Raw genomic sequence first — 17,246 nt, 5'->3', positions numbered from 1 at the left:
TTGCCTTGATTCATTCTAGTCTTGACTACTGCAACTCATTACTAATCAGTCTCCCTCTCACTAAACTCTCCCCCCTTCAGTCTATCCTAAATGCTGCAGCCAGGCTCATCTATCCATCCAACCGCTACACTGATGCTACTAGTCTGTGCCAGTCACTTCACTGGTTGCCCATCCACCACAGAATACAGTTCAAACTTCTCACCCTCACCCACAAAGCTCTTCACAGTGCTGCACCTCCATACATCTCCTCCCTCATCTCCATCTACCACCGTACTCGTGCTCTCTGTTCTGTTAGCGACCTAAGATTAACATACTCCATAATTCGTACCTCTCACTCCCGTCTTCAAGACTTTTCTCGAGCTGCACCTACTCTCTGGAATACTCTGCCCCGGAATATCAGGTCAATTCACAACTTCTCCACCTTCAAACGTGCCTTAAAAACACATCTTTTCAGGCAGGCTTATCAAGCTACCTAAAATGACTATTCCCCAACTAAACCTCTCCCCCACCAATTCCTCTGGCCTGAACTCGATCCTCTAGTAGTCCCAAACCCGAAGCAGATCGGCCGGCACGACTCCTGTCAGTTCAATAATGGCTCAAATCCTACTTATCACAATCAACTACCTTATGTGTCCCCCCCAATTCCTCATAGATTGTAAGCTCTTGCGAGCAGGGCCCTGACTCCTAGTGTTTCAGTTGCATATTAGCCAGTTATTTTTGTTTTAGTTTTGTATATGAACCCTATGAACTTGTAAAGCGCTGCAGAATATTGTGGCGCTATATAAATACATATTATTATTATTATTATTATTAGATGCGGAATGGTGTGGAACGGAAGCACGGAACGGAACCACTACGGAGTGCTTTTGTGGGGTTTCGTCCCATACTTCCGTTCTGCAAAAAGATAGAACATGTCCTATGTTTTTGCGCAACGGCCGGATCGCAGACCCATTAAATTGAATGAGTTCGCAATCCGCTGTGGCTGCCCCGCGGTGGGTGGTTGTGCATTGCGACCCGCAGCACGGCCACAGGGCGCACACGTTCGTGTGCAGGGGCAGGAAGCAGGCAGCTGAAGTGAGGGACAGTGTTAGGAATCTCATCTGGCTATTTATTCTGTGGGTGACCTATAGTGATTTTTTTTGTGGGTGAAATACACCAGATTTCCACTCCTGACAATTAATTTCAATGTACTCCGTATGCATTCAGTTTCCGTATTTCCGTTCAAAGATAGAACATGTCCTATTATTGTCTGCATAACGGACAAGGATAGTAATGTTCTATTAGGGGCCAGATGTTCCGTTCCGCAAAAAACAGAATGCACACGGATGTCATCTGTATTTTTTGCGGATCCGTTTTTTGCGGACCACAAAACACTGAAAAAGCCATACGGTCGTGTGCAATAGGCCTAACAGGGAAGGCAGCCACAATGCCTAAGGAAGGCATCGGGCTGCCGTCCCAGCCATCAGGTCCCCGTCACAGCAGCACGGGGACCCGATGGGGACAATGGAGGGAGCTCCCTCGCTCCACACCCCCCCCACATGACGTGATCAGCGATGACTGCGGCATTGTGAGGGTTAATGCGCCGGCATCGGTGTTTTCACCGATGCCGGCGCATACAGCAGGGGTCCGGGTAACGGGAACAGCCGTTCCCCTGCAGCTCCTGATCGGGCGAACGCAGCTCCGGCAGCTTGTCGGGAAGTCACTTCCCGCAGCACCGTACTATTACAGCGCTGGTAGGAAAGGGGTTAAACATTTTTTTCATATTTTTTCCGGTGATGGGATTCTTTCTATTTTCATGCTATTTTTATTTTATTTTTTTTCGTTTATTTTCTTACCTGGCTAAATGTAAATAAGGCTATTTTCACATAGCTGTACCACTGGGTTATTCAATAAAATGTATCTGTATAGCGCCACCTGCTGTTTGTTTTTTTCTTATTTCTTTGACCTGCTCACTGAGATGGCCGCACATGCTCATTTTTAATCCTTTAACTGCCTTAGCTGTGATAGGGAGAGCATGGACACGCCCCCTGAGCTGTGATAGGGAGAGCTGAGACACGCCCCCTGAGCTGCAGCAGATAAGACACTCCCCTTGAGCTGCCAGCTTGATAGAAATCTAGCAGAGCAATGAATGTGGAGATCTCTGGATCCATGTGAGGTACAGGGCTGGATCTAGCTTTGTTAGAAAGAGGTTGTCAAGTGCTATATGATGTCTCATTTTCATTTTTTACATTAATCATGGGATAACCCCTATAAGGTCACTGATTTCCCCTGAAGCTATGGCCTACATATTAGCCTCAGGCACAGAAGGAAAATCCAACAGCTCCTGCAGCTATCGAGCACCCAGCGACAACGTGATCACTGGGACAGTAGCAAGAAGCATCATAGCCGTTTCCTGAACTTTATACACGGTGCACATTGAGCACCATACAGTATATACAGCAATTGGGGAAACAGAACTGTCTTTCCTACGGAGAGTCCAGCTGACAACTCCTACAGCTGTGTAGTCTTCATGCGGTTCAAGGTTGTTCAGGTTACACGCAGACAGATATTTTAGGCTGTGGTTATAGGTACGATTACAATGTATACTTTTTCTTTTTTTATCTACGGGAATTGTATGTATTACAAGTAGTGTTGAGCAAACCCCAACTGCAAAGTTCGGGTCCGTAACGAACTTTGCGATTTCGGGTACACGGACCCAAACCCGAACTTTTCAGCAAAAGTTCGGGTTCGAGTTCGGTGTTTGTGCATTTAATAAAGCTTCTTGAAAGGCTGCAGTGCAATCTTTTAAGCTGTGGGCACTTAGAAGCCATCACAGCCATGCCTACTAATGGCAAGGCTGTGATTGGCCGCTGCAGCATGTGACCCAGCCTCTATAAAATCTGGATCACGTGTAGCACCGCCAATCAGCACTGAGTATTGCAGGGGCAGGAAGCAGGCAGCTTAAAGGGAGTCTGTCACTAGCATTTCACTTTTTTAACCCTTCCCACAGCTCCCTAGCATGCTTACAGTTAATAAAAACGTTACCTCTGGCATCAATCCTGGACTTATAGAACCCTCAAAAACGATCTTTATAAGATATGCAAATGAGGGCTCGCAAGTGCCCAGGGGCGGCGTTACTCTCTTAGGTGCCCTGCTTGCTCAGCCTTCTCATTGCGTACCTCCGCCCCTTCCTACCCTCTGACCGCCTTTGTACTAACTTGTTATGCTGCCGATTTCCCGCGCCTGCGCACTCATTCCTTTGGCCGGCGCATGCGCACTGCGATGCCCATTCCTTGTACGGCATCACAGTAACTATTGCGCATGCGCCGACTAACGACGCGAAAATCGGCGATTGCGGTGAGGATCACCAAATGTCCCAAAAAACATTGTGTGCCTTCTGCATGCATTTGGAGTATACCTTTCGGAGACTCCATGCTAAGCTGATATTTAATGGCAGTAAATGGGTATGGTAATATGATGTGGCATGAGGTCAGGATATGAGATTATTATACCGCATATGTATGAGATATACGAGCTATCTATTTTTATACCGGTATGTGTTTTATTACACAATATCTGTACTAAGATTGTGGCTTATAATCTGCTTTTCTGACTGTGCAAAACTAACCATAGGAGTTATTGTTGTTGGGGGAGGGTGGACTTATACTTGTCGCAGTACTGTCCTGCACTGCTACCACTGTATGTACTTTTGCTAGAATATATATAGAATTTTTATTTTTAAACAATAAAGATTGAATTTATATTATATGTGTGTATATATATTTTTGGTGAACTATTATATTTTTGTGTCAGAAGTACAAAGCTGGTGTATTGCACCCACAGCTCCCTAGCATGCTTACAGTTAATAAAAACGTTACCTCAGGCACTCCAGCCCGACCTCCTATGCCTCTGGGGCAAGCTGCCGAAAACGTTCCCACTGGGAACGAGAGAGCATCGGCAATACAGTTTGCGAACGCGGGTACATGTACCGCCACCAGCCATGTATTGAGTGACAAACATTCCAAGACCAACCGTTGTCGCACCACTAAAGGCAATGAGGCCAACAACCCGTTAATTGCCTGAACCACTCCCAAATTATCACAATGGAACCGAACATTTTTGAAAACCTCCCCCCACATCATAACCGCCACTACAATAGGGAATAGTTCCAACAGATCTAAATTCCTCACCCAGCCCCTTGCCACCCAACTATCTGGCCATCCTCCTGCACACCATTGACCACCACAGTAAACGCCATAACCAAATCGAACAAATCCACGACTTCACTCATAAATAGTGAACGACCGTTGTAACTATCCAAAAATGAGCTCCAAACTTGCAAATCCGCCCTCAATTTACGACCCATCTGAATGTAATGGAGTGGTGCGGCTATTCCAGACGTCGCCTCTGTTAACCTCCTACTAAAAACCCTCCCCATGGGCATAATTCAGCACACAAAATTAAGCTTTCCCAGGAGTGATTGAAGCTCATGCAGCCTAATCTTCTGCAAAAGCCACGCCCTTGCAACTTCCCCCTTTAATCCCGCCAATTTATCTGAGGGCAACCTACATTCAATCCGCACCATATTAATCACTATCCCCAAAAAAAATCTATTCGTCTTTTCTGTTGCCAGAGGAACCCCAAATGCACCAAACAACGTGCTCAACGTGTGCAGTAACAGCGAACAAACGCACAAATCCGGAGGGCCAATGCAAAGGAAAATGTTCAGATAGTGAATGATACTTTCACATTTGGAAGCATCCGCCACCGCCCATTCCAGAAACTAACTGAACTTCTCAAAGTACAAGCATGACAGGGAACAGCCCATCTGCAAACAACGATCCCCCCATCCCAAAAACACCCCAACAAACTATCCGGATGCACTGGCAACAATCTAAAACGCTGCCTCAATATCTGTCTTTGTGAGCAACGCCCCTTTACCAAACCTACAAAACCCACGTAATTGCTGCATCAAATGAGATATAGACCACCGAACACATAGCTGGATCAATACCATCATTGAACGACATCACCGTCGGAAAAGACAGATGATGAATAAGGCAAAACTTTTTGCAATTTCTCCAATACCAGAGCTGACCGTAGATTATTTTTAACTAACACCGCGCCAGACGGAATAAACGGAATCCGAAAACCCGACAACAACCCTTCCTGCAACTAATTTGCCGCCCCCTTATCCGGGTTTCTACTTAATAACGGTTCTATCCTTTCCAGACGAACCGGTGTCTCCCCCTTTGCTATTGGATTCACCCCCTTTTTGCTTGCTTCCCTTGAAGCAAAGCGTGGCTCCATGGGACCCACCACATGTGGAGCACTCGTGTTTGAACTTACACTTAGCTTCAAATTTGCACCCCCCTTTATTAAATAATAAGCACAATAAATTTGCGGACGCTGACGCAAAACCGGATTGGCCCCTGCCCCCAGATTCCCCCCCGAAAGGACTGACCTGACCTAACTGGCGCTGTTACCTTCAACCACAAAGCAATATCTTTGTGATTCGGTCTTCTGCTGTATGAACTGCTCATCATAGAGCAGCCATGCTTGCCCCCATACACCCGATACGCTTCACTGATGGCGTCCAAATAGCAAAAAAGCGCTGAACAACCCTCTGGCGATTTTTCCCCAATCACACTTGCTAATATTGTGAAAGCCTGCAACCAGTTTGGAAACGTCCACAGTATTAAGCGATACCTTCGCTTCTCCTCGTCTTCCTTCTTACCCTCCTCCTTCCTAGCTCTATCCAAGTTAAACTTTTCCAAGGGGAGCAGGGGAAAAATTTCCACATACTCCCCTTTCCAAATGCGCTCCCTCACCTCCTGCTTCAAATGCGCCCCCAAAGGGCCTTCGGCCGATTAAGCCCTGTTTTGCCACAGTGCTGAAACTGATGCAGATTCACACTCTCCAGCAAGTTCATCAATATACTGAACTCTATTTGGTATTTCATGCAATTAATGTTGAACCCCGATCCCAGACTTCAGTCCAGATTTTGTATGTACCTGGTTCCACGTCACAGGAACTGACATGCTATATATGTTGTGAGTTTAACAATGTATTTTATTAGTTGATGAAGGCCAGGACGGGCCGAAACGCGTCCTACTTGTGTTAGGGCTCTTTCACACTTGCGTTCTTGTCTTCCGGCATAGAGTTCCGTCGTCGGGGCTCTATGCCGGAAGAATCCTGATCAGGATTATCCTAATGCATTCTGAATGGAGAGAAATCCGTTCAGGATGCATCAGGATGTCTTCAGTTCCGGAACGGAACGTTTTTTGGCCGGAGAAAATATCGCAGCATGCTGCGCTTTTTGCTCCGGCCAAAAATCCGGAAAACTTGCCGCAAGGCCGGATCCGGAATTAATGCCCATTGAAAGGCATTGATCCGGATCCGGCCTTAAGCTAAACGTCGTTTCGGCGCATTGCCGGAGCCGACATTTAGCTTTTTCAGAGTGGTTACCATGGCTGCCGGGACGCTAAAGTCCTGGCAGCCATGGTAAACTGTAGTGGGGAGCGGGGGAGCAGTATACTTACCGTCCGTGCGGCTCCCGGGGCGCTTCAGAGTGACGTCAGGGCGCCCCAAGCGCATGGATCATGTGATCACATGGATCACGTCATCCATGCGCATGGGGCACTCTGCCGTCACTCTGGAGCGCCCCGGGAGCCGCACGGACTGTAAGTATACCGCTCCCCCACTCCCCGCTCCTACTATGGCAACCAGGACTTTAATAGCGTCCTGGCTGCCATAGTAACACTGAAAGCATTTGGAAGACGGTTCCGTCTTCAAATGCTTTCAGTACACTTGCGTTTTTCCGGATCCGGCGTGTAATTCCGGCAAGTGGAATACACGCCGGATCCGGACAACGCAAGTGTGAAAGAGGCCTTATTTCTGAAGAACGAAAATCTTTGAAGAATCTGAAACACGCTGCTGGGAGAGGCATTACCAGTAGAAAGAGGGAGATGCTCATGCCGCTCTACAGAGCACTAGTGAGACCTCATTTGGAGTATTGCGCTCAGTACTGGAGACCATATCTCCAGAAGGATATTGATACTTTGGAGAGAGTTCCGAGAAGAGCTACTAAACTGGTACATGGATTGCAGGACAAAACTTACCAGGAAAGATTAAAGGACCTTAACATGTATAGCTTGGAAGAAAGACGAGACAGAGGGGATATGATAGAAACTTTTAAATACATAAAGGGAATCAACAAGGTAAAAGAGGAGAGAATATTTAAAAGAAGAAAAACTACAAGAGGACATAGTTTTAAATTAGAGGGGCAAAGGTTTAAAAGTAATATCAGGAAGTATTACTTTACTGAGAGAGTAGTGGATGCATGGAATAGCCTTCCTGCAGAAGGGGTAGCTGCAAATACAGTGGAGGAGTTTAAGCATGCATGGGATAGGCATAAGGCCGTCCTTCATATAAGATAGGGCCAGGGGCTATCCATAGTATTCAGTATATTCAGTATTCAGTATATTGGGCAGACTAGATGGGCCAAATGGTTCTTATCTGCCGACACATTCTATGTTTCTATGTGTGTAATTTTTTTGGGTAAATAAATTCCATTAATCCATTCACAAGGTCATGCTCTTCCAGAGGTTCTTGTAAGATTATTCGGCAGTTTCTCTGCCTACAAGATATTATCACAGATGCTTGGTTTACTTTTGCAGTTCTCAAAACTGAATTTGACTCAGCAGAGATCACATGCCTCTTCTTCACAGCAAAAATGTTATAACATGAACAGAGTTGAGAAAAAGACCTTAATCCTAACTTCTACAAACCTATGAATGCAGAATCAACCTACCCTAATCAAACTAATATGAAAAGTTGTTTAAATCTTCATCTACTTGCATATTATAAGTTATACCAGCAAGAATTAGTCTTTATGTAGAAAACTATGATTTAAATCAAGCCTTACTGACTAGTGATTTAAATTGTGATTTAAATCATTTTGATTTAAATCAAATCCATCTCACACAAACAAATACTATTGTGTAAGTTCACTATAAATATAATAATTACTGCCTGAAGAACGTATTTAAAAGAAAATAATAAAGTATTTATTAATCTCAGGTTAAAAACGGGAATAATCTGTACATCCCTTTCCGTGACTATCAGGCTCCAGACTCAGGTGATGTGGTATAGGAGTTAGATTATATCCACCACACAACCCAAAGTCTGGACTAGGTCCCTATCCAGCTAGCACACTGGTGCCAATAATTACTGGGGAGGGAGTCAGGACACGGTTCTTATATTTGAACCAGGCACAGGTGCGTTATTTGAGCAGTCCTACCTAGCATAAATTATAGAGCAGCTATGAGTGAGTGATGAGCTGGTTACCAAGGCAGACCAGCATGTAGCATCCATCCAGTATAGTAGAATATGGGGACGCTCACTTAGCTGCCTACAACAGCCTACCCATTCATGCAATATCACACTGGGTCTCGGTATCAGACCGCATGCACACTGACAAGTCAGCTGTAGCGCTGCTTGACAATCAATCTACACCCTGCCTGGATGGCCATCATAGCGCCGGAGCCTTGACACGCAAAAGTGTGAGGCTACTTCTGCTTTACAGGCTACCTCTATCTAGAGACTCTCGCTCCTGATGATATGTGGCTTATGGTTCCACATTGAAACGCGTTGAGCCGTTGATCTTGTAACAGGACACGGCCATCCAGGCAGGGTGTAGATTGATTGTAACACTGTGATGGCGGGCATGCAGACTAGGCATTGTGGTCGTGCCATGCACTGAGATGGAGTTATCAGGTTTAGGCAGATTAGTAGATGGAGAAAACAGTTTTCAGATATAGAGAGGACATGAAGTTAGGGACCGCAGACAGACAGTTACTGGTGTTCTGTAATACTGCAGAGGTGTAAAAAAGTATATAGCTGGACGTCATCAAAATAGAGGTGCTACTGAAAACCAAATCTGCTACAGATCGGGAGAGAGGTCCCAGGACTGAACCCTGAGGAACACCAACAGCACCGAAAAGGATGGGGAAGTCGAGACAGCAAATCACACCCTGAAAGAGCTGCTAGAGAGAAAAGAAGATAATGGTGTCCTTATTCTTTTGTTTTTAACCCCTGATTAACCCCTGAAAGGCCTTATTGTGACTGTCAGATGCCGCGATCAGCATTGAAAGCAGCATCTGAGGGGTTCAATGACGGGGGGATGGCACGATCGCCATTCCTCATTAATTGCGCCTGTTACATACAATGGAATGTGATTTGTGGCAAAGTTATTTCGAACAAACCAAATTTCTTTGTGAACTTTGTTGAAGCAGCCAAATCAAATTTTTGATAACTTCACTCATCCTTATTCAAAAGATCCAGTATTAGGGGGCTGGAATCCTGCAATTGAAGACTGCTTTTCCTAAGGGCTGTTTCACATGAGCGAGTCCATTGCGGGAATCGCGCTCCGTGTGTGAGTGTGATCCTCCGCTCTGGACTTACAGGAGCGCACAGCATTATCATGATTTATAATGCTGTGTGTCTCTGCATGGGCTTTTTTCCACAGAATCATAGTGACATAAAGCTGTCAGTATGATTCTGTAGAAATAAGGTCAAGCAGAGACACATAGCATTATAAATCATGATAATGCTGTGCGCTCCTGTAAGTCCAGAGCGGAGGATCCCACTCACACACGAAGCGTGATTCCCGCAATGGACTCGCTTGTGTGTAACAGCCCTAAGAGGGAAATTGCCATTAAAACAGACATACAAAAAAAAAAACATGTGCTAAGTAAATACCTTTGCTGCTAAATAATATGGACATATTTATGGGTCAGCAAAAGCTGACTGCCTAAAGTATTTATTTGTCACTATTTTTATGCCGTGTTAAGAATTTTTTATATTTTTTTTTATAGCACCCTGGATCGATTACGTGCAGAAAGTCATCCCTGAGGTTGTCACCGATTGTCTGTTTTACAACATTGTGCAAATAAATGTTGACATTTGTGTAGAGACTGGATTTGGTTCAAGGAACAGATCAAGGGCAGATGTGCAACACAATAAAAGGCTTTATAACTTTGTTTTCCTGGCAGTAGCTATGCATATGACAGTTTATACTTACTGTGATACACAGAATAAAAATGATTATGTTTATCTCCTTGTTTTTGTTAAATGCCCAAATAACAGGTGTTAGGTGACACAGGGGTATCCACAATGAACAAATTAAAAACGATAAATCTCCAGCTGGGGCGTACATAGAAATCACTGGGCCCCATGGCAAGAATCTGAATTGGGCCCCCTTGTGAGCGACCCACAGCACCCCTTAGGGTAGGTGCACATCTACTGCAGAGGTTCCAGCAGAAGCCTCTGTTGCAGATTCTGGCAAAAACAAAGGGCAAAACACCGCTGCATGTGGGATCTCGACTGACCCCATGATGGTGAATCGGATCCGGCAGGTGCCAGCAGTGTTTGGCATATGCTGGATCTGGGATTCGGATATTCTGCTGGAACAGAATACCAAAATCTGATCGCAAGTGAAAACCTAGCCAGACCCGATGAATTGTGCCCGCTGCTGTTACTTCTTACACTCACCTAAAGAACTATTAGGAACACCTGTTCTATTTCTCATTAATGCAATTATCTAGTCAACCAATCACATGGCAGTTGCTTCAATGCATTTAGGGGGGTGGTCCTGATCAAGACAATCTCCTGAACTCCAAACTGAATGTCAGAATGGGAAAGAAAGGTGATTTAAGCAATTTTGAGCGTGGCATGGTTGTTGGTGCCAGACGGGCCGGTCTGAGTATTTCACAATCTGCTCAGTTACTGGGATTTTCACGCACAACCATTTCTAGGGTTTACAAAGAATGGTGTGAAAAGGGAAAAACATCCAGTATGCGGCAGTCCTGTGGGCAAAAATGCCTTGTGGATGCTAGAGGTCAGAGGAGAATGGGCCGACTGATTCAAGCTGATAGAAGAGCAACGTTGACTGAAATAACCACTCGTTATAACCGAGGTATGCAGCAAAGCATTTGTGAAGCCACAACACGCACAACCTTGAGGCGGATGGGCTACAACAGCAGAAGACCCCACCGGGTACCACTCATCTCCACTACAAATAGGAAAAAGAGGCTACAATTTGCACGAGCTCACCAAAATTGGACTGTTGAAGACTGGAAAAATGTTGCCTGGTCTGATGAGTCTCGATTTCTGTTGAGACATTCAAATGGTAGAGTCCGAATTTGGCGTAAACAGAATGAGAACATGTATCCATCCTCTGATGGCTACTTCCAGCAGGATAATGCACCATGTCACAAAGCTCGAATCATTTCAAATTGGTTTCTTGAACATGACAATGAGTTCACTGTACTAAAATGGCCCCCACAGTCACCAGATCTCAACCCAATAGAGCATCTTTGGGATGTGGTGGAACGGGAGCTTCGTGCCCTGGATGTGCATCCCTCAAATCTCCCTCAACTGCAAGATGCTATCCTATCAATATGGGCCAACATTTCTAAAGAATGCTATCAGCACCTTGTTGAATCAATGCCACGTAGAATTAAGGCAGTTCTGAAGGCAAAAGGGGGTCCAACACCGTATTAGTATGGTGTTCCTAATAATTCTTTAGGTGAGTGTATATAGTGTGTTACCCTTCCCCCATGGACTGTGCCTGCTGCTGCTTCACCTCCTCCCCAATGCTGACTTACTGTTTTTGCTGCTGGCAGGGCGCAGTCAGGGGCGGGGGCGGTTCAGGTCAGGTCCGGACTGGTCAGTCAGGTCACAGTGCGATGTGTGCTGGCGGAGGAACAGGACAGGGACATTTTACAAAGTGCAAATACAGAAAACTAAAGGATTTAATCCAGTCACAACTGATGTTTCTCTGACTGCTGCAGAACCTCCTAATACACACCCGAGCTGCTGCAGAACCTCCTAATACACACCCGAGCTGCTGCAGAACCTCCTAATACACGCCCGAGCTTCTGCAGAACCTCCTAATACACACCTCAGCTGCTGCAGAACCTCCTAACTCACACCTCAGCTGCTGCAGAACATCATAACCTGATGCTAGAGAACATATAAGGCTTTGATCACATCTGTGTTGGGGCCTCATTCACAGATCAGGTCATAAATGCTGGACACAATTTTATTTCCTGGCAGATGGAACCCGTCAGATCTCATCATATTTAGTGGGATCCGTCATCAAGTGCCAGATCCAGAATTGCAGTGATTTTCGTTGTTCTGATCCTATGACGGCAGAACAGATGTGAACAACGCCTAATACACACCTCAGCTGCTGCAGAACATTCTAATAGTTACAAGGGAACTACAAGTCTCATCATCACCAGATTTTTATTATTGGAAATTAGGGCGCAACACAGGGAAAGGTTAAATGGAGAGAACTACAACTCGCAGCATGTCCGGGCTATTATTATTGGATACAAGTGGATATTACACAGAGAGTATTAGGCCGGGTTCACATCAATGTTTAGGCTACTTTCACACTGGCGTTTCTGGGTCCGCTTGTGAGATCCGTTTCAGGGCTCTCAGAAGCGGTCCAAAACGGATCAGTTCAGCCCCAATGCATTCTGATTGGATGAGGATCCGTTCAGGATGCATCACTTTGGCTGCATTTGGTCTCCGTTGCGTTTTTTTAGACGGTCACTAAAATGCAGCTTGCAGCGTTTTGGTGACCGTCTGACGATGCGGAGCCAAACGGATCCGTCTAGACTTCCAATGTAAGTCAATGGGGATGGATCCGTTTTTCACTGACACAATATGGTTCAATTGAAAACGGATCCGTCCCCTATTGACTTTCAATGTAAGTCAAGACGGATCCGTTTTGACTTAGACTTTTTTTTTTTTTTTTATGAATAATGCAAACGGATCTGTTATTAACGGATACAAGCATTTGCATTATTGGTGCGGATCCATCTGTGCAGATACAAGATGGATCCGCACAAAACGCGGAAAGTAGCCTTAGTTTTCTGTACGAAAAATAAAGAAAAAAAAACTGATTCTGTATTTCAAGCATCAGTTCTGCATATTTGGCATCCGTTTCAGCCATTTCCGCCTGAGATCCATTATTTTAGATGGAAAAAAAGTCCTGCACGCAAAACGGAAAAACTAAACGGTGATGTGAACCCAGCCTAAGAAGAGAGAACTACAACTCCCAGCATGTCCAGATTATTATAGGGCATCATCCAGTTGTACTAGGTGAGAGCTTTAAAAGGAAATAACTATAACCCCCAGTATGGCCAGATTTATTATTATCGGGCATCAGTATACATTACAGAGAGCGGGGTATAAGAGGAGAGAACTACAACTCCCAGCATTACCAACCTGTACTAGGGCATAAATTGAAATTACATGGAGAGGGATATTATAGGACAGAACTACAACTCTCAACATTACCAGACTGTACTAGGGCATACATTGAAATTACATGGAGAGGGATATAATATGACAGAACTACAACTCCCAGCTTTTCTAGGATGTTATGTAGGTTATCCCAGGACACCACCAACCTCTTCTCCAGGCACCACACAGAAGCTCCGCCCCCTCACAGCGACATCCTATAGGGCTTTCACCGGTCCTCTGAACTGGTCACATGATGATGACATCACCACAGGTCATTCAGACTTCTGCTGCTCTGCTATTCCTTGGCTTCCTGCACTGGTCACATGGTTGATGACGTCACCAAAGGTCCTTCTCCACTTCTTACATTCTCTTTTCACACAGGTAGCTATGCAACTGTAATTAGTGGGCGGGGCCTATTCTCCACTGCGGGCCCCCTTCCCTCAGGGGCCCCATAGCAGCTGTGTGGTCTGCCTCTATTGGAGGTACGCCACAGATTTCTCCAGCACCCCAATAAAAACTTCACTTCTTTATTAGAAAATCCTTAAAAACATCTTACCTAAGCATTTTGGGGATAGTATGACTTTTCCTTCTTGTCCTTCATGGACTGGTTCCATGATTAAAGGGGTTTTCTCATCTCAGACAATGGGGGGATATCGCTAGGATATGCCCCCATTGTCTTATGACCGCTGGTACCACGCTATTGCCGTCTGCCCCATAGAAATGAATTGGAGCATGGGCCGCGCATGCGCGGCACGCTCCCATTCACTTCTATGGGAGAGGCGGGGATTAGTGTTTGGTGGACAGACCCCGGGAAATCTTGGGTCCTCCTGCCACAGCGCTCACCCGCTCCGTTCTCGATATAGGCGCGGGTCCCAGCGGTGGGACCCGCACCTATCAGGCAATGGGGGCATATCCTAGCCATATGCCCCCATTGTCTAAGATGGGAATACCCCTTTAAAGACAAGTCATACTATGTCCAAATTGGGTAGGAATGTTTTTTAATCGTTGTACAAGATGCTTTTAAGAATTTTCCTGTAATGTAGTGAAGTTTCCAATAAAGAGAGCTAAAGATTTATCATTTTGAATTTGTTCATTATGATCAGGGATCTCAAGTCTCCCGGACGTTCAGGGAGTCTCCCGCTATTAGATAGCGGCTCCCTGACGCCCGCATGTGAGACAATATATCCCGGAAAGGTACTCGCAGTAAACCTTTCCGGCAACCTGTAGCAGTGTCCCCCTTCTCGGCGCGTGCGCACAGTGCAAGAAGAAGCCGATGCCAGCAGTCCGCAACGGCGCATCAGGCTGAGCCTGTGCGCACGCGCGGGATCTCAAAGCGGGAGGAGGGGGAGGGAGAGGCAGCACTGAAGAGTAGAAGGCGGCGCTGGGCACGAACGGCGATGCGTGCGGCCGGGCACCATGCATCCACAGACCTCCCCTGCTTGGGCACCTTAATTCAATGATTGACAGGTTAGTAAAACCTGTTTTTCCGCAGAATAAAGCCACAAATAGCTTTTATGAGGCCACCTTAGAAATCAGAATGCTGCCCTGGACATGAGCATGTGTTTAGCTCACAGAGCTTATAGGTGGTGACAGAATCCCTTTAATCATATACATAAATAGCATAATTTGAGGCAGGGTAATGAGCTCCGTCCTCCACACCATAGAGCAAAGTGTGCAGAAAATGTAATAAAAAGTTTGTGAAAGAAAAAAAAAAGAAAACCTCCCTGAAATGAGTTTTTGCAGGTTGGGATGTCTGTGCATTCTGCTTTAGTCATGGAGCGCTCTATTCTCTGTTACTGACCGTTGGGCACAGAGGTCCGGAACTTCTGGCACTACAGTTGTTGCCGCTGCCTTCTCAAACAGCTGATCGGTGGGGGTCCCAGGTGGATACATCATCAGTTTAAACAAAGTGCAGAACCCCTTTAAAGGGAACCTGTCACCTGGATTTTGGGTACAGAGCTGAGGACATGGGTTGCTAGATGGCCGCTAGCACATCCGCAATACCCAGTCCCCATAGCTCTGTGTGCTTTTATTGTGTCAAAAAAACCGATTTTATAGATATGTAAATGAGGCAAGTAAGAAGCCCAAGGAGCTGTTACTAACATTTCCGGAGCCGAGCCACACCGACTGTGAAGGAGCCCAGCACCGCCCCACATACTCCGAATCTCCTCCTTGCTCCCCTACGTCGCAAAGCTAGAGCGCCATAATCTCGCGATGCGCGAGCTAGCGCATGCGCAGTGTCGGCATAGTGTTCCTTCCATGTGCTGGCATCGGCCTCAGGGAACGAACTGCGCATGTGCTAGCTCGCGCATAACGAGATTATGGCGCACTAGCTTTGTGACATCGGGGAGCAAGGAGGAGATTGGGAGGACGCGGGGCGGTGCTGGGCTCCTTCGCAGTGGGCGTGGCTGGACTCAGAGTCAGAGAACGCTGGACTCCTCTCTCAAGCATGGAGGAGACAGGACTCCTCTAAGGTTCATTTACATATCTATAAAATCGTTTTTTTGACACAATAAAAGCACACAGAGCTATGGGGACTGGGTATTGCGGATGTGCTAGCGGCCATCTAGCAACCCATGTCCTCAGCTCTGTACGCAAAATCTAGGTGACAGGTTCCCTTTAAGCAGTTCCTATCTGCTAATAGAAGCATAATCCTTAATGGGAACCTGTAACCTCCAAAAACCATCCCAAGCCTCCAGCAGTACCTGAGAGTAGCCCGCAGTGTGTTTCTAATGATCATTTCAGCAGTCAGATGTGGTAAAAGCTCTGAAAACGTTCTTTTATCCCCTGCCCGCGCTATTTTCTAGTCATGCTTGAAGTCACGTAACCGCGCCCCCTTCCCTGCCCCTTCGCTGTGACTGACAGAGCTTATGCAGAAGGTTTGGCAAAGCCAGCCGAACTGCCCGCTGTCAGTCACAGAGAAGGGGCAGGGAAGGGGACGCGGTTACGTGACTTCAAGCATGACTAGAAAATAGCGCAGGCAGGGGATAAAAGAACATTTGCAGATCATTAGAAACACACTGCGGGCTACTTCAGGTACTGCTGGAGGCTTGGGATGGTTTTTGGAGGTGACAGGTTCTCTTTAATGGTTTTCCAGAGCCTGGTCCTGTCAAAGGGTCTACAGTTTACATAGGTAGGGGAATAATTACAAAAAAATTGAAAAGTCTGGGACCCATAGCAAATTTTTTAACCCCCTCTCCCCTAAGCAACTTTCACGCAACCCCCCACTTCCTGCAGCTAGTTCACATGAAAACCCCTACCCAATCAGTAGTTATGCCTCCTTAGTGCCCCTTCACAGCAGTTATCCTCCTCTACTGCCCCCACACAGTAGTTATGCCCTCTTGATGCGTGCACACAATAGTTATGCTCCCTTAGTGCCCCCACACAGTGGTGCTGTCCATTTAGTGCCTCCACATAGTAGTTATGCCCCCTTAGTGCTCCCACAGTAATGCTCCCACTTAGTGCCACATAGAATAGGTTTGCCCCCTTAGTGTGCCCTCACAGTAGAGCTCTACCTTAGTGCCCCCTTACATTAGTGAAGCCCCTGATGCGTAAACAAAATAAAAAACAGTAATACTCATCTAACCCCATTCCCCTGATGAATATAGCACCTCCTGCTCTCTCCAGCAGACGCGACGCGGTGACATCATCATGCCTGCTGACCGGCGAGATCGCACAGGCAGAGGACAGGCCTGGTTATGATCCTCTCTCTGCCCATGGGCTCTTCTACTCAGCCCAGCAGGCACAATACAGTAAAAACATATAGAGAGAGCACAGGCCAGGGAATAAAGTCTGGGCCATAATGAATGAAACACATCCATTACAACGGCAGGCCTCCTGCCACTACAGGATCCATGGCAGTCACTGCAGATCCTATGGTGGTACTTACTCTCCTGCACATAGGATATAAATCTGGCCATAGACATTAGATATTTATCTGCAGACCA

At 46.2% G+C, this 17,246-nt stretch overlaps 1 protein-coding gene across 1 annotated transcript in view; it reads right to left on the bottom strand.

The window, feature by feature from the left end:
• LOC120996865 (nicotinamide N-methyltransferase-like) overlaps positions 1-13,509 on the bottom strand; it is a 114,960-nt gene extending 101,451 nt beyond the window's left edge. Inside the window, exons 1-2 of the mRNA XM_040426794.1 lie at positions 13,467-13,509; positions 11,649-11,736 (exon numbers count right to left, since the gene is read on the bottom strand). The gene's annotated coding sequence lies outside the window, so the exon portion shown is untranslated. The remainder of the gene's footprint in view (positions 1-11,648; positions 11,737-13,466) is intronic.
• Positions 13,510-17,246: the final 3,737 nt, after the last annotated feature.

Source organism: Bufo bufo, chromosome 1 (assembly GCF_905171765.1).
Source record: "Bufo bufo chromosome 1, aBufBuf1.1, whole genome shotgun sequence".
NCBI lineage: Eukaryota > Metazoa > Chordata > Amphibia > Anura > Bufonidae > Bufo > Bufo bufo.
Note: the sequence above shows the minus strand (reverse complement) of the source record. Positions and strands in the feature narration are given on the sequence as shown.